Source organism: Choloepus didactylus, chromosome 12 (assembly GCF_015220235.1).
Source record: "Choloepus didactylus isolate mChoDid1 chromosome 12, mChoDid1.pri, whole genome shotgun sequence".
In the NCBI taxonomy this organism is placed as follows: domain Eukaryota; kingdom Metazoa; phylum Chordata; class Mammalia; order Pilosa; family Megalonychidae; genus Choloepus; species Choloepus didactylus.
Genome location: NC_051318.1, coordinates 29,038,656 through 29,066,105, shown reverse-complemented (window position 1 = coordinate 29,066,105; position 27,450 = coordinate 29,038,656). Strand labels below are relative to the sequence as shown.

Genomic DNA, 27,450 nt, shown 5'->3' with positions numbered 1-27,450 from the left:
ATGGAATGAGAAGTTGGGCCCAGCAGCCCTTGGGTATTCTTCTGAGGTATGTGGCTGTGAAGGGAAGAAGAGAGAGGGTGGTAATCAGAGGGCGATGTAGAGTTGAGGGAAGGATTCCAATTTTTAAGGGAACTCTTGACCACATGCTCTTATTCTGTGTCTGGGGTGGTGCGGGGTGGGGAGGCAAAGATCTAATAGAGAGAAAGAGGTTGAACATGCAGGGAAAAGAGAGACCAATAGGTGAGTATAGCCAGATTAGTTTGGATGGTGCATAGAGCAAAATTGGAGGGCTTATTCTTGAACAGGAGAACAGGAAACACTTTTTTCCTTTGAGACTGAAATAAATGAGGTGAGTGCAGAAATATCTAAGTTCTAAGTATTGTCGTCAGTGGTTTTCTTATCCTTCTAGTTCTGGTATATGCTCCTTAAGGATGAGGATATGAGTTTATATTTCCTTGGCATCTTCCAAATGCATACCTAATTTTTGAGCACACACAGAAAGTCAATAAATGGTGGTTACTGTGTTAGGTAGGGATTGGACCTTCTTAAGCATACTTGTGCAAACTTGTTTGAACCACGGTGCCCACACCAACTCATACAGTAACAGTTTGGTTGGATTTTTGTTACTCTGGAAACCAATTACGAGCCATGTGTGGAGCATCTTTAACAAAAGAGTCAGCCTCTCAGATTGCTATTTGTCAAGTTACTCAGCTGCTGTAGTTCTCAGCATTCCACAGCTGGGCAGCATTATGTGGGATCGTGCTTCACTCTATCAAAACATTTCTCCAACCCACTGCCCATGTTTTCCAGTAGAGATCGACTTACTCTTCTTTTTGCTCATTTATTAAAGAAGGAAGAGCGACAACTTAAAAGGTCTCATGGCAGCTTTGTTTTGCTTACACAAGTGACAATGATGTGTGGTGCTGGCCTCATATCTGCTGCCCACCAGGACGTTTCTACATTGCCTGCTTGGTCCTTTCAGCTTTGTGAGCTCAAAATGAAGTGCAGGGTTGCAGAGCAGAGCCACGATGCAGCCAGGAGAGTCAAAGTCCTCTTATGTTTTTACAGTCAGCTGTGAAAAGGAGTCCAGGGTCGGGAAAAAGAAATCAGATCACAGATGTGTTAATAAAACAGACAGGATCACCTATAGTACTATGCTACCCTCCAGGCTCATAATTTTGATGGCTATTAGCAGCTTCTTATTGTGACGTGTTAATGTGGGAAGAAACATAAAAAATTGTAGAGGATTGATCTAACTCTTGACCTGTGCCTCCTTTGCTCTAGCTCCCTGTTGGAGAGCAGAGGATTTTGTTCCCACTGTGAGTCCTTTTATCTAGATTCAGTCTACTGAAATGTGTTAACTAGTGGCCTCTCGTTAATCTAAATTGGATATTGTTACTGGCTGAACAGGTTCAGGCAGGAATGGCAGTTTCTGGAAGATTCTTTCAATAGCGAATTTCAGCAAAAATATAAAACATGCATATAAATATATATCCCTATTTCCTTATATCACCTAAATTCAGAAAAACTCTTTCCCTTCCTTTGCATATTTACAGTTGGATATTTCTGGAACACACAGACTTTGAGTAAGTTGGAATTCGGAGGACGTTCAATGTGAAGGGGTCGTGTGTTCCAGCTGATCTACTGGCATGGGGATTGGAGAAGCAACCTGTCTAAAAATGTTTAGGCATCAAGGAAATTCTGAAATTGTATGTGTACACTTTCATGTGTGGAATTAATAAGCAGCTTGAGAATACAGTGTTAATTCATGTATGTTAATTGTTTTACACTTATAACTTGCATAGATATGTTAAAAGTTGTTTGAAAATGTGATCTGATAGCATATAATCTACTTCTGGGCGTTTGAGAATAAATGCATATGTTTATCTATCCTTAGCACTAACTGGATACCAATAAACATGTGTAAATAACTAAATAATTAAAACTGGCCCATGAGCCTAAAGCACAGCAGGCAAATATTTCACCAGGGTTTTTGGCATGGTGAATGCCACGTCCGTCTGCTCTGTTGTGTGTCAGGTCCTTTGACTAATGGTTGTGATGGCAATTCATGGATCCCAGATTTGGTTAGGATCTCAGAGTTATTGAAGAGCGTTACCTAATCAGGGGCTGAATGATTTCTTTGCCTTCCCAGACTAGTGGTCACCCAGCCTGTTTGAACATTCTTTTATGATCATTGTAATTTATAGAGACTGTAAAAATCACAACAACAAAAACAACAAAGCCCTAAGGATAACTATTTTTAATGTTTTATTTATTTCCTTCCAGTCTTTTAAGCTCATATTTACAAAATTGGGAATATAGAGCATGCTGTTTTGCCATCTTTATTTCACTTAATATTATATCACAAGATTTCCCCTATTCATGAAAATGAGCTTTGTAATGGCTGCATGGCACTGTATTCCACTGTATGAAGGTACCAATAGTTTATTTCTCTACTTTCCTGATGTTTGACATTAATTTACTACTATAAATAATATTGGTATAGACATGCTTATACCTGAATGTTTATGCTCATCTCTATTTCCTTAAGATAGATTCTGAGAAGTAGAATCAATTTTAGTGTTTTAATGCATATTCATTAAGTATTCCTGGGAATAATGTACCAAATTATACACCTAACTTGCCTGTTTCATAATTTCCTTGTTAATACAGGGTATCATCACCATCCTCATCATCATTATAAAATTTTTTATTTATTACCCTTATGAGTGAGGGTAATCCTTTGTTATTATCCATTTGTAGTTCTTCTGTGATTGCTTTATTGATGCCTATTTTTCATTTTCTTAAAATAAAATATTGGTGTATATTTCCATTGATCTATTTTAGTCATTCTGAACCTTGACTGCACATTAGAATCACCTGGGTGTCTTTTATATATACTAATGTCAGGCCTCTCCCCCAGAGATTCTGGTTTAATTGGCCTGGGGTGGCTCACATTCTTGTTTTTAAGCTACCCGGGTAATTCTGATCTGTAGCCAGTGGGGGACCACTGATTTCAACTCTCTAGCTACTAACATGCTGTCTTGTTATAAACGTTTTTCCTATTTACTTTTCAAAAATACACAGGTGTTGATTTTTTTTATAAAGTCCAAACGTGTGTTCCATAGGGCTTAGGGTATATATTTACAAGTCAGACTCTGCGTTTGTCCTTTACTAGCTCTGTCAACTTCAGCAAGTCATTTTATCTCTCACTGCCTCAGTTTTCTCTGCTATAAGGTGAGACTAATTACAGTATTTACCTGATGCCATTGTTAGAAAGATTAAACCGATTGGTATTTGTTAAGTACATACATCAGTGTCAAGTACATTGTAAGCATTGGATAAATGTAGTTTTTTTTTTCTTTTATTAATTCTTTGATTAGTTTTATTCTAAGGATGTCTTTTTCTACCCTGAGATAGGTAAATATTGATTCATATTCTCTCCCAAGTTTTATTTTTTCTATTTCTCATTGCCTCTAAGTCTGTATTTCACTCTTTTCAGGAATGAAGTTAACGTAGAAGGAAGAAACAAGTCCATCAGGTTCCAAAGGACTGATTTACAATTTCCCCAAGTCTGCATTCCGCTTAAACCACATATTTCTGATTTCTGGATACCAGTGAAATTTGTTTTCTGATATTATCTCAGCATTCAACGCCCATGTAAAATAACTTTGAAATGTACTTTGCTGTACTTTTGAACCATGTCCTCTGCTTGACTTAGGCCTCATTGACTCATGTTCACCTGCACACCTTTCGGGATCTCAAAGACAGACCAACTGTCAAATGGCTACAAATTACTTTTGAAATACCTAATGATGACAGGTTCAAAATATGTCTGCAAAAATCAAAGGGAAATAATATTATCACAGGCACATGACTGGATGAAAAATCACTTAGGGCCTTTAGTCCAAAGTATTTTACTTCTGTGGTATCTAGGAAAGGTGATTAATAATATTAAGATGGGAAATTTGATTATGGGATTTTGAATGAGCCAGAATAACATTATTAAAAAGCACATCTTGGTATCTTTCATTCTCTTACTTATCATGACCTTCTGCACACATAGTCATTTCTTTCTTCAATTCTCCTATATATTGGATGTCAACCTTATTGTTTGAGCCCATGAATTATATTACACAATACATTAAATGAAAGGAGTTGAACAGCAGCAAAAGCAACAGTAAAATTTTTATGAATTTCACTTTAGGGAAAAGTGTAAACATCTTTGTCTTTAACTTATCAATTTTAAATCAGCTTTTTAGGAGCAGCTTGCTGTGCATAAGTTGCTTTCAAGAATGATAGCATCAGCAAACAAAGAAGGAGGCTGGTATGTGCTAGCAGCTGTAGTGATGCCAGAAATTTGAGGGTTTCGGTTGTTGTGTCTGAGTCAATCTCAATTCTGTGGTCTCTGTTTTTATTTCCAAAAATCTTTAATATTGATAGAGGCCTTTTGAAATGTATGGCTACCTTAAAAATATGAAGAGGCTTTATATTTACATTCTTTATATCTTTTGAATTAGAATCACCAAAGAAGGTAATTCTTTGTTATAGATATCTGAACTAAATAAATAGTGCACGTTTTAACTTTTATGCAAATCAATTTTTTAGGTATGGGATTCCTAAAATCATAGATGCTCCTACTTGCATAAATGCTGAGAGATATAACAATATAATTTAAGTCCACCACTGAGTTAAAATTCAGGCATAGAGAAATGTTTGAATGAATGAATGGAAAGTTATTTGCTCTATTAAAGAAAAATAAACATATCAGCTGAGTCATTGAATTATGTTCCATATGTTTAGTAAGTCTAATATCCCATTTAAAGTAAAGATATTGGACTGCACTGCACTCTATTAAGTGTTGAGTCAGATTTTCCCAGGCATCATAGAAGAACTACTACTGTAAGTTACATTAGTACTTGGAGGCCACTGGAGTACCCTTTAATGCAATAAGACTGTGTTTATTAAATTTCCGCTCATGCAGTTTCTGAAAGACTAACTCCCAAAGAGTAGTCCGAGCCTTAGGAAAAGCTAGCTCTCTGGCTTCTCCTTTTGGTAGCAATAGGCTAATGATGGGGGTGGGGTGGGAGTAGAACAATTATTTTTCATCTACTTCAACCTCTGCAGGAAAACCTCTGTTACAGCCGGTCACGTTTCTCTTGTTTACTTGGCTGTGGACATTTCTGTTGCGTAGTTCTTTTGTTTTTTCTGGATGTAATCTCTGATGCACATGGAGTTCAGACAATGTAGATGACCCTGTATTAGATGCACAGAGTTCTCTGTCAAGATATTGTTGTCCTTCACTGGGCTCAAGTCCCATTTTAGCATGAGAGAGAAAAAAAAAAACAATGGAGACAAATTTAGACACTGATGGGAAAAGAAATTCAGTGCACTGTCCACCCCAGCCCTTTGAAGCTACACCCACAAGGCAATTTCCTTTAACCTTCTCAGGGATTCCCAGTGACACAGAAGAGACTGTGTAAGCAAAGACAGACACCAGATGATTAACATTTGGCTCACCTTTTCCAAGTTAAGTTCAACTTGCAGGCATCCCTTTTCTTCAAAGAAAAAAAAAACAACAACAACAAAAAACCCAGTACCAAAAAAAAAAAAAAAAAAAAAAAAAAAAAAAAAAAATCATTTATCCCAAACAGAAGTGAATTTAATCTCTCTGTGAAGGTCTGGACCATGATCTTTATCAGCTTTTATTTTCCCAAACATTCACAATCAGCACTAAACCTTGCATCAGATGCAGTTTATGCTTTTCCACATGCATGCGCAAACCCATGCCCTCTGACAGTGAGTGAAAGGGAATGTTTACTAGGCCCATCCTTCACTCTGTTTCCCATTCCAGATAAACAGCTTTATCTCATATACTTGTGTGCTCTCTGCTCCCCCTAACGCTAGACAATGCAAATTTAGCCAGTGATGTGAAGAGACATTTATCAGCAAGTAAGATGGATGACTGATTTTGAAGGTATCAGAACTGTATGATATTTATGCTGGGATATATATGTCTACTGCAGTGGCCTAGATAATAAGTGCAGTAAGCAATAACAGTGCACATCTCCTCTTGGACTAGGTTGTTAATGAACTGTGAAAGTACACAGATGCAGTCATAAATACATAATACTATTTCACATGGAAATAACGTCTGGCTTAAAACCATCTATCACATTACTGGGAGATCTTGTTTTGGTTGGTCACTGAGAGTCTTGCAATTTTTTAACGTCCGTAATAATTATACATGTTTTAGTGGGAAATACAGCTTATAGGTGCTTTGTTAGCATAGCATCAGCATTAACATAATTATCTTAAATATTCAAATTTCCAGGCAGATTTAAAATCTCATTGAATAGGCTCTAAACATTTATATCAGACATAGTTATTTCAGTATATATATGTGTATCATATTTTGCTTAATTTAAGTGGATGCAACTTACTGAGCACAACTTTCTAGGCCTGCAAGCTTTTCTCCTGGTTTTAGATTCTGGTGGAGCCACTTCCCTTGCATTGTTTTTCTCCTCGGGTGTCCATTTGTTAAACATAGATGAAAGAGAATGTGGTTGGGGAGGCAGAGAGGAGAAAGGTAGATGGCATTCACTGGCACATGATTGAATGAGAGGACTATAAGACCGGGGTGGAGAAAAAGGAATCCAATGTTTACTTGTTATCTTCTTAATTCTGAAGAAGAGTTTGGCTGGCTGAGTGTAGGTGAACACACAGAGAGCATAAAATGGTTTAAAATAGAGGAAATGAAGTGAGGTGCAGGAAAATGCAAATGGTGCAGGAAAATGCAAATGCACAGTCTAATGCATGGGTCTTTTATCACTTTTCTTAAAACATACACAACTTCCTGGTTTCCCCAGAAAACATTATCCCACCCCAAATCCTAGACGTCTTTTGTAGCAGAATTGAGCACATTTTCACTTGAGACATATTTGAAACACCATATATTGAAAACTAGAATTTTTATCCTTCAATTTTGCTACCTTCCTTTCTCTCCTTCCATTCTTTTGCACAGCATTTATTAATCCTTGTCCAACATCATCTTGCCAGGATGGCTGAAAACTACCTTTGCCCTGCAATGCCTCTCATCTAGAACAATACAGCTGTCCTGCACCTCTTCACTCCACTGACTCTCCATCTCATTTCCAATTTCCGTGGGCTGCATCTTTTCTTCCTTTCTTTCACCTTGTTATTTTTCTCTCCCTGGATTGTTATCTTTTCTCTTAGAAGCAATTGTACTGTTCACTAGCAAATCTTTAGGATACAAAATGGAAACAAAGGCATGCTACATTGTATAAACCAAAATTGCATCATATAGTTAAGGTATGAGGAGCAATGTAGAGAGGATTCAAATTGGGTAAAGAATTTACACTTTATTTCTAGTCCCTAACATAGCAGCTAAAGACTTTATGAAGGTAATAATGATTATCTATTATGTTCTCTTGATGTGTTACACCTTTCTATTCATTTAGCACAATGAATATATGGTCAGTTCAATGATTCCTTCTGCCATATGAGAGGATATATGTAATCTGGGACAATAGCTTGTTTTGATCTCCTGTCTAAATTCTCTTTTTAATGAAGGGACTCCAGAATCACAGGCAAAAATAGAGTATTGCATGAAAGACTGGAGAGGAGAATTTAGAACAAGGTTTCTCAATCTCAGCACTGTTGACATTTGGGGCTGGTTAATTCTTTGTTGGGGAGGGCTGTCTTATTCATCGTGGGATGTTTAGCAGCATCCCTGGTTTCTACTCACTGATGCCAGTAGAACTCATTCCCCCTCCTCCCAAATGTGAAAACCAAACCTATCTCCAGGCATTGCCGAATGTATCCAGGGGACCAAGGACACCCCCATTCAAGACTTTGGAAATTGTAGCAATAATTACCTTCTCGCTGCAACAATTACCTTACCACATCAAGTTCAGAGCATCTGAATCTACAGCTCCTGCATCTTGGACCTTTTTTCTTCAGAACTTTACATGCTTATTTCCTCAAATCATTCTGTTCAAAAGTCACATCCTTGGAGAGATCTTTCCTGATAACTCTCTCTTAAATTATTCTCCACTGCTTCCTGGCTCTACCATCTCTACCTTCTTAACTTACTTCATTTTATTTCATAGCATTTATCCCGACCTGAATTTATTTTATATTTTTATTTGTCAGTGTGTTGTTGCCTCACTCACTAGAATATAAGCTCCTTGGGACATTAAATTCTAATGTGTTCACCAATATACTCTATGTAGTACCTGACATAGAGAATGTGCTGTATGTGTATTTGTTGAATGAGTGAATGGAGGGAAGAGGGAATTTGTTTATGTCCTAAACTGACGTCCCCACAAATCTTCCAGTTTCTATTCATTTATAAGTAAAACGGTGAATTCTTCCCACCATGGAAGATTTATCAGAAAATAATAGGTTCTCACATTCAAATTGAATAGGTCCTTGGTATTTAATCTTTACTTCTCACGCAAAAGAACATTGTGTGACTATTGTTTCTCCTTTTTCCTTTTCTAAATCATTATCAAGATGCTGAAGGAAATGATGCTAGTGATTCAACCAATGATTCCCTCCCTGAGTCAAACTTCAGTTCCTTAATTTAAAAAAAAGTATGTTTGTATATATTTTTCTTTCTTTCTTTTTTCCCCTTATTGAGCCAGTTTCTACCCTGGAAAGGAATGATTTTTGGAAGCAAGCTGCTGCAAAATGTGTTGGAACTCTCAGTGTTTACTTGCATGGAGAGCCTCCTTCTAGTAAGTAGAGGATCTATGGTTTTGCCAACAGCCTCATCATTTGTGTGAACCGCAGGGCATACAAATTTACGATCTTGAAATGTGATGTTCCTAGGAGGAAGAATATGTAATGGTGTATGAATAAGTCTATTTCCTACAGGCATTTATAATCTCCCTGCTGCTCTTACTGTCTCTTTAAGTAAGTTCTGCTCTATGGTTAGGGCAGGGTCTGTGGGCCAGACTGCTTGGGTTAAATACAGGCTCCACCATCTGCTAACTCTCTAACCTTGGTAGGATGCCCATTCTTTATAGGCCTCAGTTTCCTCAACTGCAAAATGAAAATAAATAGTTCCATCTACCATATAGGATTGTTGGATTATTAAGTGAGTTAATATGCGTAAAGCACTGGAACAGTGCCTGGCATACAGAAAGTACTTAAAAACGGTAAACTTGGTTGTTATTTAATGCTGTGTAATCCCACTTTGGGGTTTAAAAATCCTGTAAATTCTTGTTGGGAATATTTTTTGGTTCGACTGTGCTCAATTCTGGCCAAACATAATAGAATAAAACAATGGGAAGCTTTTCTTTTTCATTTTAAAACAACATTTATCATATTCCTTATTTATATAAGTATTATTTGTTCATTGTAGAAAATCTGGAAATTAAAAAAATAGGAAGATACAAACTGTACACACTCAACATTTATGTGTATTTCCTTTTATGTGTATATGTGTATAGAGAGAAATAAAGTTAATTAAGCTAAATTTCCTTTTAAAAAATAAACTCATTAATTGTTTCCATTACTAATTACTTTATAAAATTACATTTTGTAAAATACACACACACACACACACACACACACACACACGCACACACACACACACGAGAATAAAAAACTATATCACGCATGTCCTACCATCCAGTGGCTATACACAGTTAACATTGTGTTATATTTCTTTTTGGGTTTTTTTTCTACACATAATTCTGTTGTTGTTTTTGAACTCTAATTTTTATATTGTGATCTATGTTTTTATTTGCAAAAGAAATAAGAAAACAGAATGGACAAAAATTAGAGAACTGTCCTAAAAGTGCCTTTGACAGGCCCCGTGTATAATGAAGTCAGTATTTTGTGAAGTAGGATGAATTCAGACTTGGAAATGAGATAGCACAGGGTTCTAATACTCCCTCTCTGGCTGACTAGCTGTGCGATCTGCAGCATTTAACCTCAGTGAGCCTCAGTGAAATGGGGATAATAACGATTCAATTGTACATAGCAGATATGTAATATAGATAAAGCACCTGGCCTAATCCTGGGGCATAATATAACCTGTGCTTCTCTTAGTTCCTTCACATATTCTCCCAACCAAAGACATTGGAGAATACACCTGGACGCAAATCCCAATCTGTTCCTAATTTGTTGGGAGACAGAATTCCACTCTCCACAGGCTCCTACCTGCCCCTCTCCCCATCCCCTCACCTCCTGCTTTTTGTTTTTTAAGTTGTGAGAGCGCCTTGGGAGGATACTTCCAAATGTTATGATTGAAACTTTGCATTTGGAGGTGCCCAGAAATGCATACTGCCTCCCTAAGAGCAGAAGATATCTCACTGTGGCTCTGCAGCTCAGCGTTGAAAGAAGCAGGTTTGGGAGAACTCTAATTGACAAGATAATCAATGTGCAAGACTGAGCTCACTGTTAGCCTTACTGATCTGAAACGAGACCTGAGCTTTATCTTGACCACACAGCCCCAAGCCTGCCCTTTATCAAATTTTCTGCATAGGGATTTGTCATCTGAAAAATAAGATTCTTTTGGTAAAAAAAGTTCAGAAACAGCAGCTGTAAACAATATCATTGTTATAAAGAATTTCAAGAACTTGAAAGCATTTCTTATGGTTTCTGTTTAATAATTTTCAGACGTATTGTCTTCTGAGTCTTAAGATGATGTTCCAATCTGCTGATTGTGTGCATTTTTTATAGACTCCAGTAGAGTTTTAGCAGCCCCTTCTATTTTAATATTGTTTCAGTGTGTGTTTGCATGTATTTCATTCTTAAATTAGGTTGGCTTTAACTATACCTGGTGTTTTCCAACATTATATGTGTTTTGCTCTTGGTGGTCTCCCATTATCCATTTAGATAAAGGCAACAGATAGTTTGGATAAAAATATAAGACAGATACTCTGAAGAAGTTCTAATGGTGTGAGAGAAAATTCATAATATAGCATTAGGGGGAAAAAGCATTATAGCATCCTATGTATTATCATCTCAAGTGTGTATAACAATGCTCTCATACACTTATATGTAAGTACTGCGTAAATTTTCTATATGAATGGAATGAATCACATCACTGTAGAGCTGGATTTCGACATTTCACATGTTGTTCCATATGCCACTCAGTATTTTCCAAATTTTCTGTAATTAACATGTGAAATTGTTATGAAAGAAAATATCTATAGAGATCTTTTCTAATTTCCCAAATATTCAAATTATTTGTCTCTCAGAAATTATGTATATTTTATTTATCAGAACACATTTTTTCATGATACATATGTGTGCTTAATTTTCATGCTAGATTAGAAACAACTTGAGATCAGGAATTGAACTTTCAATTATTGTTGAGTTATACCTATCTAAATGATGCTCAGAAATGTTGTTGGGTGATCCACTGAACTATTTCAGAATGAAGACACAGAGTACCAAGTATTAGAAAATAGTTCTTCTCTTTACCCATCAAATTTATAGTATCTGTTGAAATTGATCTTCCATTGTTAAGTGAAAAACCAAAAGAATTATAAAATCCACTCAGATCAAGCTCCTATTGGATTGCTAGTAGTGATATTGATATGATAAAAGTTTTAAGTATGAAAAGAAGTGATGAGCTGATTTTTCCATCAGGATACCCAACTATAAATGACTCGAATTTCACACATCTGACTCAGAGAATTCTATCCCTGTGCTTTAATTGGTTAAATAATTAACACAAATCAAGTTTGATATATGCCTAGATTATATAACTAATTAAATGCCAAAAGCCCTATTTACTAGAAAATACATGATCCCCTTTTTTCCCTGAGGCTCTATATCTTGGTGTCTGAAATTCCTACCAAATTAATCCATCATTTGTGGGGTTAAAATCATTGTCTGTAGCAGGCATTTATGAAAATGCAAATATGGTACTTTAGAGGGGAACCATTAATACATTAGGACCCACTAGTAGTTTAGACCTGATAAGTATATCAGATTAATTCATCAACCAGTGAAGCACAGCACCCTATGAGAGTGGAAACGAGAACAGATACATTTTTATGATAGCACACAAGAGATCTAGTGCATTGGGAGTTTCCTATAGTGCAGGATTGCTTGGGAAACTTTAGGTAGCCAGGGGTTAGCACAGAGGCTCTGGTTGGTTAGGGATTTCATCAGGATCTGGACCTGAAGCTAGTGCTCTAGGTGAAATGTACATTCTTCAGAGGTGTATAGATGTGCACACATATCTGACTTGTTAATAGAGCACGCTGTTCACAGTTCCATGTTCTGGATGTTTTTACCTCTGCAATAGTACCGGGCAGGAGAGGAAAGTGTCAGGGACAAGGATGTGGTCAGTGTTCTCCTCAAGTCAAAGAAATGCAAGCATTAACAGCAGTACCTAGAGTCGGAATCCTACTCTTTCTATATGTGCTAAGAGAGCTATAGTCCTCCTAACTTCTCACTCACGAGGAGAAAATCCTTCCTGATAGAATGGGAAGTAGGACGCTTTGCTAATATGAAGCTACCAGTAATATCACACAGCACTCCTCAAGTAATCAAATAAGAGTATATAAACAAATCAATGAACTCCAAAGGAGAGAAGTTCACACGATGGAGAGAAGCGGAAAGTTACTGTGAGAACAACTTGTCAGAGTCTGAAGTAGCTTTCAGGGAAGTTTAAGGTGGTTCTTAAAAGAAAAATTGCTGGTTGAGGACACTGAAGCCACAAAGGTAGTTTTAAACATTGACTGACTGCAAAAGCACTAGGGAAAGACAAGGCATATTAAACAGACTATAACATTTTGAAACATGCCAACTTAAAAGTCTAGTCTAGGGACAGATGAAAGCCATAGCTATTTGACTCTGTCCTTTTCCAAATGCAGTCTCATAGCAGGGATGCCTTTGTGAGACAATGGTAAAATGACAATTAACCAACCAATACTCTAAACATACACACTTCAGGGAACCATATATTTTTAGCTGTTTTCCTCATTCTGTGTTGCTTTTAAATCAAATTCAGTCTTTCAGCTATTGCTAAGAGGTTGGACATGTTGTCTGGCAAATGAACAGTTCCTTTGCCAAGTAACTAGATCTCACTCTTGCTAAAGGAAGAACATTGTTCACTAAAATAGTTTGTCTTTTGATGCCAAAGGAAATCAAATTGTAATCAAGGGCTGAGAACAGACTGAAATCATAAAGGCTGTCTTGCCTCAGATTTTGGCAACCTCACATGTTCCCAGGCATATTAAATATAATTTACATTCACAAAATGGAGAGGCTTTATTACATTGGAAATTTGTTTTAAATAATGCCTAAGTGAACGACTGATGGAACAGCCAGCATCGCTGTCCACCAATGGCTCGGCTGCAGTTCAAGGACAGAGAGAATATAGCACAGATAAGAAGGAACTTAGATTTTGTTGAAAAAATTCAATATAGACAGAATTCCTTTAAGTGAACTGTGTAACTTTATTATAACCATATTGAAGTATCTCAGACATATCACCGTGGATTTTTGTTTTTGTGTTTGTGTGGGGTTTTTTGGTGGGAAGGGGTATAGGAATAAGGCGTGAGAGGGTGTGAACTTTTCTTTATAGATCATGAGTTCCTTGTGTTGTCCTAAAGATGCAATGCAATTCAAAGTAAATCTCATTTATTGAATGTGTATATTGCCACACGTTCTTCAAATGTACTATCTCATTTAATCCTTGAACCAAGATTTTAAAATTATATTTGCCTTGTTTTAGGAATCCAGAATTGAGGCTCATGGTGTGAGTAATTTACCCAAGGTCTCAAAGCTAGTAAGTTTCAGAGACAAGATGCAAGTTCAGGTCCCTTAGATTGCAAAGCTAATGACCTTTCTGCTTTGCTATCCTGTGCGGTGGTGACATAAATGTCAAGGAAGGAAAAAGAGTATAGTGTGAGCAGAATGTTTATGTCCACTGCCAACCTTACTCTGAGAGGTGACGTGTCCTGAAAGAGTAGTTTTTTGCACTTATAAAATGAAGCAGGGAACTGAGGTGATTTATTCAATGCCCCCAAATACATTTTCTTGGTTCTCTCTCTCCTGGGGAGTCATGGGAACTAGGTTGGTCTTGGTCATCTGTATGTGTTGCCCCATTTTCCTTTGCCTTTATTGATATGGTCTAACCAATGGTAGTGAAAGCACTATATTGAACTAGACAATACAGTACGATTTGGGCCCATTTATCTCGGATCAGTAGGCTTTGGAATATATAAAGTTAGGGCCTCCCTCTAGGTGTATAACTACATCCCCATACCTGGTGGGGCCCAAGAATATAAAAGATAGAGGGTGAAAAGAATTCTTCTCACGTTCAATATACCAAGGAGAAAGCATTTTCTAGATTTAAGGGAATAATTAAGTGATATCTGACTTATTTAAAGTATACATTTTTGTCTGAAAAAGAAATATTCACTTTTTATTAAAATGGAAAATAATCGAGGAAACTTTTTCCCTTCAAATTTTTCAGATGATATCCAGTTGGCTAAATTTTTCAAACTATTATGTTCATCAAAGTTTACTCATCTTTCAAAAGTGATAAAAAAATAAAAAAGTTAACCAATGCAATAGATTATATAGAAGTCACAGAGGCATCTGTAAGGCTTGTTTTTATTAGCTCCAGTTTATTTGTTTCTTTAATTTAACTTGATTTAGTAATATTCCACATTTAGGTACACAACCAGCTAAGCTACAAAAAAGAACCAAAAAAGCCTAATGCTTTGAGGACTAACATCATAACAAGATTTATATACGGAGTCCATTTTACTCATTGGCACAGAGTAATGAATGTTAGAAGCAGGCTACTATAAAACAAAATCCATTACACAAGCAACTGATTGCTGAACTATCCTCTGCCCTTCACTCAGCAGCTTTGCAGTATTTTGTTTAACAGAGCCAATCACACAAAGGAAATTATTATTCCACTGAAGGCTCAAAGGGGAAAATTAAAGTCATCAAAAATCTTATTTGAGTAGGCATTTTCTTTGAAAATGTGAAGCATGTTTTGATTCATCCTTGTCCCTTGCCAAGAATGCCACAGAAAGGACAAGTTTGGCCCTCAACTCCAAAGGTATAATTTATATTGCTTAATCCCATCCTCTGGAAAAGAAGAGGGTAACCCCCTTTCTTTTCTTTTTGGCAGGGAGAGGTGAGAGGGACATGCAAAGTAGTATAAAAAAATCTAAACAGGAATTCTCTGCAGCTGTTCTAATGTGGAATAAAAAACACTGCTGAAAACAAAGCAACCGAGGAAGCAAAGGTCAAACATGGAAGAGCAGAAAGTGGTGTTGATCCGAGGCACATTGGTACAACTGGAGCAACCCAACTTCCTTCCAAGGGGCACCTCTGACCCTTCCTGCAGGGTGAGACTCTGGCCTGTGTCAGCTGGCGTTTGATCAAACGGCAGCTTCCTCTGGACGTGTGCCCCTGTGCCAAAACTACAGCCACTCGGTGTGATGAAGATGAGTAATTTTTCCCTAGTGGCAGAAACATTCATGCCATGTTTTCTATCAAAGTTATGGACAATGATTGCATTTTATGATAATGAGAACAAAGTGCATCATGGCTAATGTGGGGAGTTATTTTCCCTCCTAACAACATGTTTCCACGTGTTGCATCCTCAGGAAAGACACTCTGGCATAGATTTCCCCAAAGAGAAACTGTCTTCAGATAAACTTTAATAATAGAAGATGATACCTGAAAGAACCCAGTGTTTATATAAGCCTTTAATAGCTTTAATGTCTTACAAGAAAAGAACCAGGAAACTCTCCCTACCATGTCAAGGAGACATTTACTCAGAATTCTTTTTTCTTGCACTTATTAAGTAAGGATCAGTTCTCTAATTCTGGGAAATGACCCCCAATTTTAGGCTGGTGGTTCTTTCCCATTATTCAGATGGTGGTAAGATGGTGGTTTTATGGGATAATTAAGTATTAAAAATATAACATTTTATTGTTTTTGTTAGTGTTCACAATCAGTTCCTTGAAACATAACCTGCGTCTTATAATGATTAGAATTCAAACAGTAGTAGCAGCACTTCCTTTGAATCATGATCTAATGCAAAAAACAATACAGTGCAAATAAATAGATTTCCTCCACCACGGCCACTCAAGTTTTCCTTATTATGCATGTCTTCATTGGGTATTCAAAATTGGGAAATGTCTTGACAAAGAGTTTCTCTCACTTCCAAGTTAGAAACCTCTTTCTCACCATTCTTTGTTCCTCAGATAAGTCCATATGCTTTTTCCCCCATTCAACTAAGACTGTGACTAAGTTCAGTAGCAGCCACTACCAAAGTTTGCACCAATTGTTGGAGTGGTGAGTGAAGGTCAGGCAGGACTGATGGGGACCCCTTGGAAATGTCAGCCTGTTATATTTATAGAGTGGAAAAGTTCAAGGACCAAAATATGGACCTTGCATATTGTTATCAGGTCATTAAGGAATACGAGCCAGCAATGAATTCTGTTTTCTTTTCTTCATGCGGGGAAAACTTGCCACTCTCCTTCCTGCGTTTAGATGAATTTTCATGCATTTCTCCACAGGGGTTTCCCCTGAGTACCCTGGGGCACAGTGGGAGTGAGAGAACAGTGATCTGATTTCCTTCAGAGAGACACAACTGACCCATCCTTTTGGACATATATATTTTATGGTACACTAGATGCTACCACAGGAACTGCCCTTGAACAAATCCAGAAGAAATAGTCATTCAGTCACTGATTCAATTACTATTTATTATGTGAGAGCATTGTGAAAGATACAAACAAGTTTAAGGTATGGTCCCACATATCAGGAGATTTACATCACTGCCTAATTTAAACTCATTGCAGTTTTAAATGACTTCATCAGCGAAATACGTTTGTCTTGGCTTCCACCACACTGAGCTATTCTTTTTCTGAGCATTCCTGAACATATTCTGCATGCTGCTTTGTCTCTGCTTTGTTATTTACCCCAAGCCTGGAATATATTTTGCCAATAATTAATTGTGTGCTCTTGTGAAGGTAACTTAACCTTTCTGGACTTCAGTGGCCTCATCTCTAAAATGAAGGGTTGATGCTAGTTCAAATTGGGTTTCCCTCATTGGATGTCCGGAGGGTGGCTGAAAAGACAGGATTCCAGCTGTCTTGCTATGTATTGGAATCTCCCGTCATATTTGTTTTGAAAAATGGGTTCTGCTGCTTTTAAATCATTGAACTAGATGATATCATATTGCCACATGACTAAAAAATTCTGTGATTCCAGGATTTAGTAGAATTCCTGGGAGTGAGGGTCCAAACTGACCCAAAGTGATATTACTAAAGAATTCATCATTCAAAGCCTTTAGGGCTGCCATCCCTAATCTCCGGGTAGGAACTTCACCAACTGATCATTCAGGGTCTGTGAAATCTTATTTCATTTTAGCTCTCCAGCCTTATTTTTCCAAGCTGCTCTACAATTTAGATAGTCAAGAACATCCCTAATTTTCAAATTATCTGATGCTTTCTGCTTTAGATCTTTGTTGATACTATTCTTCTTGCATCAAAGTCATATCCATCTTATAAGGACCATCTCAAAAATTGAAGATATACTTCCCACCACATTTGCTATATTATCCTTTTGTGTATTCTTTTTGGTTTACTTTTTTAAATGTTCAATTCAGGGGTTTTTAGTATATTTTATATATTCGGGACACAAGAACCTTATCAGATATATAGTTTGCAAATATTTTATCCCTTTCTGTTTGTTATCTTTTCACTTTCTTCATAGTGTCCTTTGAGACATAAAACTTCTTAATTTTGATGAAGTTCTTTTATCCTTGTTTCTTTTGTCACTTGTGCCTTTGAGGACATATCTAAGAAACGCTTGTCTAATTCAAGGTCATGAAGATGTAAGCTGATGCTTTCTTCTGAGAGTTTTATGGTTTTATCACTTTCATTTAGGTCTTTGATCCATTTTGAGTTAAGCTTCTATAAGGTGTAAGGGAAGAGTCCAGCTTCATTATTTGGAATGTGAATTAATTAAGTTGTCCCAGTACTATTTATTAAAAAGACTATTTTTTTCCAAATTGTTTTGACAACCTTGTTGACAATCAATTGCCACAACTGAAAGAGCTGATTTCTGGACTCTCAATTCTTTTTCATTGATCTCTATGTCTACCCTTATGCCAGTACCTTACTGTCTTGATTTCTGAGTTTTGTAGAGAATTTTGAAATCGGGAAATGTGGATCTTCCAACTTAGTTCTTTTTTTTCAATATATATATATTTTTTTTTTGGCTATTCTGGTTACCTTGCATTTCCATATGAATCTTAAGATCGGCTTGCCAATTTCTTCAAAAGAAGCCAGCTAGGATTTTGATAGGCACATCCACTGAATCTATAGATCAATTTGGTTAGCATTGCCATCTTAACATCATTAACAAGGATATTTTGTCTGATATAGTTACTCCATTTCTCTTTTGGTTACTGTTTGCATGGTACATTTTTTCCATTCTTTTATTTTCAATCTATTTTTGTCTTTGAAATAGACAAAACTGTCTTGGAGACACCATATAGTTGGATCACATTTATGTAATCCATTTTGCCAATCTCTGCCTTTTGTTTGGAGTATTTAATCCATTTACATTTACTGTAATTACTGATAAAGTAGGATTTATATCTGGCATTTTACTGTTTGTATTTTATATGTCTGATGGCTTTTTTCCCTTTCTATTCCTTCTTTACTGACTGATTTTCAAGTTCACTGATTCTTTCTTCTGCAAGTTCAGATTTGCCATTGAGCCATCTAGTGACCTTTTACTGTACTTTTCAACTCCAGAATTTCTATGTGGTTCCTTTCTATAATTTCTACTCTTTATTCATATTCTCTGTTTGGGGAGACATTGTTCACATACCTTCATTTAGTTCTTTAGATATGGTTTTATTTAATTTTTTGAACATATTTATAATAGCTGATTGAAGTCCTAGTCTAGTAAGTTCAGCATCTGGGCTTCCTCCAGAACAGTTTCTAATGATTTAAAAAAAAAAATGTGTGGGCCATGCTTTCTTGCTTTTATTCATGTCATATATTTTATAGAAAATGGACATTTTAAGTACTGTAATACAGCAGCTCTGGAAGTCAGAAATATCCCACTCCAGGGTTTGTTGTTGTTGCTTTTGTTTGTTTTCTGGAACTAATTCATTTAGTCTGTATTATTTGTTATTTGAGGTCACTGACATCTCCACTTGGTGAGTTTAGTGGTCAGTTAATGAATGGACTGAGATTTCCTTGAATACCTTGAACCAATAACTCTCCCAGCCTTTGACAAGAGCTTCTCTCTGTGTGTTGGAGTGGTCCATGTATGTTTTTCAACACTCCAGGTATCAGTTTACTTCTTTTCACTAGCTTATACTTTCTGTTTGTGCAAAGCTTCAAGGTTAGCCATAGGTGAGACATTAGAGCCTTCTCAGGTGATTCCTGGGTATGTGCACTGCCTGCACATGTGCAAGACCTTCTAGATTCCCAGGATTATGTTGGCATATCAGAGCTTTACAAAGACTCTAGGACATCTCATTCCCCATCTTTTCCTTTTAAGTTTCTTGACCAGCTTCTCATTTACTCCAACTCTACCAGTGGTTGTTTTTGATAAATGCCCTCGGGGAGAAATGGTTTGCAGTGAGTGAGCTCTGGGTCAGGTGAAATAAAGAAAAGCTCTGAGGGTGAAGATTTCTGGGCAACTGCCAGATAGGTCAAAATTGACAGTCCTGGGGAATGGGGCTTCTGGGTATCTCCATACCTGCCCTGTCTGCTTCAGTGGCTGCTAGGCTGCTAGTTTTCATGACTACCAGGGTATCTTATGGAGATACAATTGTTTTCTTGAATAAATTCTCCTAAGATTGTTTCAAGTATTTGGATAAATTACACAGTTCTGGAAAAGTTGATTTTTTTTTTTTAATCATCATTTTATTGAGATATATTCACATACCATGCAGTCATACAAAACAAATTGTACTTTCGATTGTTTACAGTACCATTACATAGTTGTACATTCATCACCTAAATCAATCCCTGACACCTTCATTAGCACACACACAAAAATAACAAGAATAATAATTAGAGTGAAAAAGAGCAATTGAAGTAAAAAAGAACACTGGGTACCTTTGTCTGTTTGTTTCCTTCCCCTACTTTTCTACACATCCATCCATAAACTAGACAAAGTGGAGTTTGGTCCTTATGGCATTCCCAATCCCACTGTCACCCCTCATAAGCTACATTTTTATACAACTGTCTTCGAGATTCATGGGTTCTGGGTTGTAGTTTAATAGTTTCAAGTATCCAACACCAGCTACCCCAATTCTTTAGAACCTAAAAAAGGTTGTCTAAAGTGTGCGTAAGAGTGCCCACCAGAGTGCTCTCTCGGCTCGTTTTGGAATCTCTCTGCCACTGAAGCTTATTTCATTTCCTTTCACATCCCCCTTTTGGTCAAGAAGATGTTCTCCATCCCACGATGCCGGGTCTACATTCCTCCCCGGGAGTCATATTCCACGTTGCCAGGGAGATTCACTTCCCTGGGTGTCTGATCCCACGTAGGGGGGAGGGCAGTGATTTCACCTTTCAAGTTGGCTTAGCCAGAGAGAGAGGGCCACATCTGAGCAACAAAGAGGCATTCAGGAGGAGACTCTGGAAAAGTTGATTTTGACAATTTTTTTTTTCCCATGTTCTTCTTGCTTTAATGGAGGAGTAGATTTTCAGAGGTCCTTACTTATCATCCAGAAGTGGCTCTCCTTTGTGGTATTCTTACATGTGCATATTATCTTGTTTCTATTAATTCACTCTACGCATTAGTCCAGTGATTCTATTTACCTTTTATTTAAATGCCAAGGCAGCTGTAAGATTTAATCTATCTTTTGTGTTATGTATTCCTGAGTATTGGGATTCTGAATGATGGGCTCCTTGGTAGAGTTTCTTTGGCAGATAGTTAGGGACAGAAAGTAGATGCCCATTGAAGTGAAGTGGATTTTGGCCTTGATTTCCAGCCCTGGACTTGCACTTTTGGTATCTAACCAATTACTAACTTTTGGATGGAGATAGCAGTGGATAACATATTGGAGACTCTTACTTTTCTTGACACAGATGTGAGTTCTAATTTCTTTTCAGATCCTCCTCCAACAGAATATAGAAAGTTCTTAGTAAGAATAGAAGCATGTACACGTGGGTAAAATGAAGCTGATTCTATGATAAATGATGGCATTGCTTTTGTAATAATCACATTAAAAGACACATGAAAGCAAAACCAATTCAGTAATGGGAACTAAGATTGCAAAAGAAATTTTCAAGGAATACTTAGCTATTATTTCTCCATTTTAGCAATAATATGCAAACACATAAAATATTATGAGTGGGGATTTGGTCTAATTAAAACATAAATAACAATCCTCATGCTAAGTATTATGTCAGCCATAAGTGACAGTCAGGGATGCCAGGAAAGTCATTTTCTGTCCCTTTTTCACAAGTTAAAGCATATAATGAGGAAAAACAAAGGATTGGACTAATGCGTCTATTCCCAAATTGCTTTACTTTAAAATATGATTTTCTTGATAACTTGAATGTATCTTTAAACTTAAGGAAGACTTGCAATGGGAGAAATCGATTTTTTTCACTTTACTGTTTTTTTATGTGCATATGTGGAGAAAATAGGCTGCATGCTGCTAGAGATATGCCAATTTCAATTCAAAATATTAGGGCAAAAATATTAAAAGCAAAGTTACATTTGTTGTTATTTATGGTTTTACAGAAATAACTCCTGCCCTGTTCTTTAAAAAGCGGAAAAAGTTTTTCTAAAGTGATTTATGTGGGTTTTTTTGTTCGTTTGGTTGGTTTTTTTTTTTTTTTTTTTTTTACTTTAAGGTTGACTGTGATATTAAAAAAAAAACTCCTCCTTACTTTCAATTTCTAAATTTGGATTTTTTATGTACACTTAAGTTTATTATTTTATAGAACACCCACTGTGAATACCTAGTCCATGTGTGGCACTGTACCATGCTAGGCACTGAGGTGGCAATAGCAAATCAAACTCAGTTCCTTTCATCATGGAATTTCAATGTTTAGGAGGAAACAGAAGGAAAGCAAATACATTGCAACAAGCTAAGTGCTACAAGAGGCACATTTCTAGGGATGAACCAGAAGTCTCAGGGTACAAAGGGTTGAGAAGGAAATGGAGTGGAGTTTTCTACAGGGGAAAACCTAGACACATGCATGTATGTGGGAAGTTAGACAGAGATGGGACAGGCAAGTTACACAGAATAATTTATTTTGGTATTCTAAAAGCAACATTGCCAAAAGAAATAAATATGAGCCATATTTGAGACATGACAGATACATTACAAAAATGTAAAAAGGAAATCAGGGAAAAAATTTTAATAATAAATTTTATATAACCCATACCATCCAAAATATTACCATTTCGGCATATAATAAATATAAAAATCATTAATGAGGCATTTTGCATTCTCTTTCATATTAATGGTCAAAAATCTGTACTCCTATAGCATGTCTCAATTTGTGTACTAAATTTTCACTTGAGACACTTGATCTGAATTTAGATTTCATAAAACTAACAGTTGAAAATTAGATTCACCTGCTCAAGTTATTCCAAACTTACTTAAATGCTTTCCAATAAACTGAATTATTCATTTTAAAATTTTAATTTGAATTAATTAAAATTAAATAAAATTTATAATGCAGCTCCTCAGTCACACTTGCCACATTTCAAGCACTCAATAAGCACACTATTGAGCACTTATAATGGAGAGCTCAGGTCTTGGAAATAACTGGCATATGACCCTGCCTTGAATTTTCAAGGTGCTTGGTTCATAGGGTCACTGGATAAGTATTTGCTGAATTAGATTAAATGAAGAAGTTGAGACCCAGTCAGGTTAATTGATTTGCTCAGCATCCCCCATATAATAAAAAGTAGGTAAAGATAAACTAGAACTCAGGCCTCTTGCCAGCTAGTGAACTTTTAAAATAGTATTCGGTGTTTGAGTTTCAAATCATGAAGAGAAAGAATTTGGATAGTGAGGGATTTTCTGAAAATTTTTCCGACTCGATTTGGTTCTCGAATTTGGAGAGAGAATGCTCTAATAGGAAGAGTTTGAATAGCAAGAAGTACCGTCATTTCCTCTATTAAAAACTGGGAAAATGCAGTAATAATAAATAAAAAAATAATGAATTTTATTTAGTGTCTTTTACCTATAGAGCATTACCATGGATCTGAGGATAATCTAGTTCAAGTGTCTGAAATGCATCTTCCTCTTCAAAGATGAAAGTCTGCAGAAGTGTCTGTGAAAGGTGTTCAGATTCAGGGTTGGAACAGAAGCAAGTGATGGGAGTGTGGGAGCATTGGCTTATGCAACTTCCTTGAAAAAGGGGTGGTTGAAATTCACCTTGTTGTCTGGACAAATTTCTTACCTGGTCCCTAGATACTGAACTTTAAGAGCTAGAGAAAGTTACATTTAGTTCAGTGTGAACTAAAACCAAATCGTTGTGGTTTAAAAAGTTATTGTTTGGCTTGATTAGAATATCATTTGTTTTCATCATAGTTGGAATGAAAGCAGTCAGTGGCAAGCCATTACATTTTAAGCCAATATAGCTTGTTTGAAATGGGCTACCTTATAGTCTGCCAATTTAAAAAACAACTGCAGATTTGTTTGCATTGTGTTTATATATTTAGCTTTAGAATATTGCAAGTAGAGAGAAAAAGTTCCCATTTCATTGATGGATACATCTTCTAGGAAGAAACCCATGTCAAATGACAGCACCACTGGGGTCAGTTGCTCTCTCTCCTCCATGGCATCCATGTTTATGTGAGAACCTCTAACGGTTGCCTCTGTTGATCCCATTGAGAGGGACCCATTTGCTGTTGACTCAGGCTCTTTCCAAACTTCACCTACATCTCTACAATGTCACACTTAAGTTTAGCTTCATAATATATCATTTTGATAAGGGAGATGGCAATGACTCTCTTATGTAGAATAAAGAACAGTAGTACTCTTTTCAGTATTATGATGGTTTTGGCTAATTGACATTCAGTGTTTTATTTGGGAACGTAATGGTGTATCCTAAAAATACATAAATCATCTTTACTACCTGATGTATTAAAGCTACTGTTTTCAGCAAATCTAATAGTTACGAAATGACCGCCTATGAGAAAAAAAGGTATTTTTAATGGAAACTTGAGGCATTTTTGGAAGCTGACAGGAGTAATTTTTGCTAGTATCCATAATCATTATGAGCTTTCTGAACATGTTCATTTACCCTCCCCCAATTTAAAAAGTACAAGCTTTTTTCTTCCACTTTTTAAATGAATCATGAGCTAAATATAAGTCCAAATGACATACCCTTAAAATAAATGGTTGTCTCTTTAATATAATTAAGAGATAAGTGTCATCCAAATCTTCATTTATTTTAGGGAAACCTAGACAAAATCATTATCTACTTAAGTAGGGTATATTCTATAAATTATATTAATTTGCTAATATGGGTTTAGAATGATTAAAATTCTGAAATTTAAAGTTGACATGAACTCAGTCTTAATGCTACTGAAGTAAAACTATTTCACAGAGGAATTTTAAAAGATATACAATCTTAAGTTTTGAGTATAAATTTGGTCTACTTGTGATTATGATACGTGTATTGGAACAACCCTGCATTTCAGCGGTGCAGAATTTCCTTATTTTATATCTGAGTTGTGTGTGAAGTTGGTTGGATGAATTTTCCATCCTGACCCAATCTGATTCCACAAAATGAGGCAGGAAGCCAGAGCAGAAAGCCAACTGCTGAACTTGCCACTAGCCTATGGGGACATGTTCGAGACAGCCAGAGTTAGTCAGAGAAGTTTCAGGCTTTTTGAGTGGTAAGGCAACTTGTAAACATATGGAGATAAAATGATACTCTCACCGTTATTACAGATTATGTTCTTTTTGCTAATTTTTAAAAGTCCTCTTACTTATGAGGGACAGATAGTTAAATAAGAAGAGATGTGAATAAAAAGTCTAGAGTTAGGCACTACATTTCATGTTATTTTGAGCATGTAACTTCGGACTGTATCCTAGTTATTCGAAAGCACACAGAATTTACTTGATTATTATTAGTCAATCTATCCATAACTTAGAAAAATCTATTTCCTTTGAACTCTTTATTGAAGCAAAGCTAATCTAATGTTTTATGATATACTGGATAAAATTACACCTTACGTACAGACATTAATACAATAACACATCCTTTAGCATCTTCAGGGAATGAGTTGTTTCACATAAATGGATTATCCTGATTACTAAAGCTTTTGTCTTTGGATTAAAATAAACTTAGAAATAAGGTTTCATTTTATTTTTTCACTTTTGTCAAACATCAATTTATAAGGATATATGAACTTAGCTACTTAAACAGAAATACTTGACTTTTTAAAATTTAACTTTTCCTTGATGACTTAGAAACATTTATAGAGAATTATGATACAATAACATTTTTAGTGTAGCATGCCTTTGTTAAGTTCAGTGCACATAAAAACTACCCAAGAGCTTGTCAAAAATGCATATTCTTGGGACTCATTTCAGAATCTTATTCAGTAGAGTCGGGTAGTGTACAGAAATCTGCATCTGTGGCAAGCTTTCCCCATGATTCTCATCTAAGGAGTCAGGGGACTCATACTTTAAGAAACCTTACCTTAGAGACCATTATTTAGAAAAAATAATAATCCAAACAACCACATCTATCATTGTCAGGCACTGCTCTACATCTTTCCGAGAATGAATTCATTCAACAACCCTATCAGACAGGTATTATTTTCATTCCCATTTTTCTGATGTGGAACTGAGGCCCGGAGTGATGTAAGTGTCTTTCTAGGGTAAACTTAGCTAGTAAGTGGTGAAACTTGGATTCAAAACTAGCCTCTCTGACACCAGACTTAACCATCATGCTGTACCACTCAATTTAGATAAGCAAGGGTAAATGTTTCTAAAATCTTTTATAGATTTGTTGCTTCCAGTCTCCATGTTAGGTTCTCTGTGTGTTAAGGGCCCCACTAATGTGGTATCAGTCATGTAAGATGGAGCAGACCTGAGGGTGGGGGATTGCTGAGAACCACTCTTGCTAGCAAGCTCACATGCTTACTTGCCCTCCTTTCTCTTCCTGATTTGCTAGTCCTAACCAGTTGTGCAATTCGGGAGCTGGATTACCATTTGCAATAGAGTTGGATCTAAAACACAAGCAGCTAGGCTCTGAGTGGCATTTAAAAATAGCTGTATTTAGTGAGTCATTTTTCTAAGGATAAGGATAATGCTGATTTTATAGTAATAATATGGACTCATGGTGGAAAATTTGGAAAATTAGTAAAATATCATGGAAAATGTAATATGTAAACAAGCCGGAGATACTACTATCAACATTTGAATCTATTTAAAATATTTTCTATATATTTACACATAAACATGCAAATATGGATTTGTGTGTTTAGATATAAATATGTAGGTATCATATATATATAATGCTATAATCTATGGTATATTGTTTTACACTATGGGATAACACTGTATATAATACTTTACATTATTCTTTCTTTGTTTAACATTGTTCTTTGAGCATTTTCTCATGATATTAATAATTTCTGGAAACTTTTTTCCATTAAAATTACAGGCATAATTTCCAATCATGGCTGTATTTCAATTTACATAAATCTGAATCTACTTTTGAATTTATCTTATTTCCATATTTAGCAATTATAAATAGTACTGAGAGAAACAACTTTGTATATAAATTTTGTCCACAGTTTGGATCGTTTCTTTAAAATAGAGTTCTAGAAGGGAAGTTACTGGGTTAAAGAGTATGATGGTTAAATTTATGTGTCAACTTGGCTAAATTACAGTATTAAACACTGCCATAGTTATTACTTAGTTGGTACTATGGAGATATTTCATAAATGGGATTAACATCTATAATCAGTTGACTTTAAATAAAGGAGATTATCCTGGTAATGCAAGTGGGGCTCATCCAATCATTTGGAGGAGGCCTTAAAAAGCCAAGAATTCAGGGTTCTAGATCAGAGGGAATTCTTCCTGGAGACCATATCTTCCCCTGCTCCATGGCCTCCCCTACAGTCTAGGACTACACCTTAAGCATCCACACTGAATGTTATCCTTAAAAAATAAATATGTGCTTAGTTAACAATTAAAACAATGTTATTTTAATTTTAATTTGTAGTTCTTTGATTATTATTGAAGTGGAAAATTTTCCCTATATATTTCTTAGCAGTTTATTTTTCTTCCTTATTACTTGTCTGTAGGTGTTGTGTTCCTCTTTATCTTACTTTATTGAGCTATGGTAGCTTTTCATATGTAAATTTTGGCCATATTTTCTATAAATATTTTGAGGGATTCTCTTAGGTTTGAAGAGAATGACTTTGTGACAGCAGTTTTGGGTTATTTAGAAGTATTCAATT

The 27,450-nt window shown here is 36.1% G+C and overlaps 1 long non-coding RNA gene across 1 annotated transcript in view; it reads left to right on the top strand.

Moving 5' to 3' along the window:
- Positions 1–8,664: 8,664 nt before the first annotated feature.
- Positions 8,665–27,450, top strand: part of LOC119507351 — a 61,287-nt gene continuing 42,501 nt past the window's right edge. The window contains exons 1-2 of the long non-coding RNA XR_005211212.1: positions 8,665–8,762; positions 15,146–15,826. This is a non-coding gene — a long non-coding RNA (uncharacterized LOC119507351). The remainder of the gene's footprint in view (positions 8,763–15,145; positions 15,827–27,450) is intronic.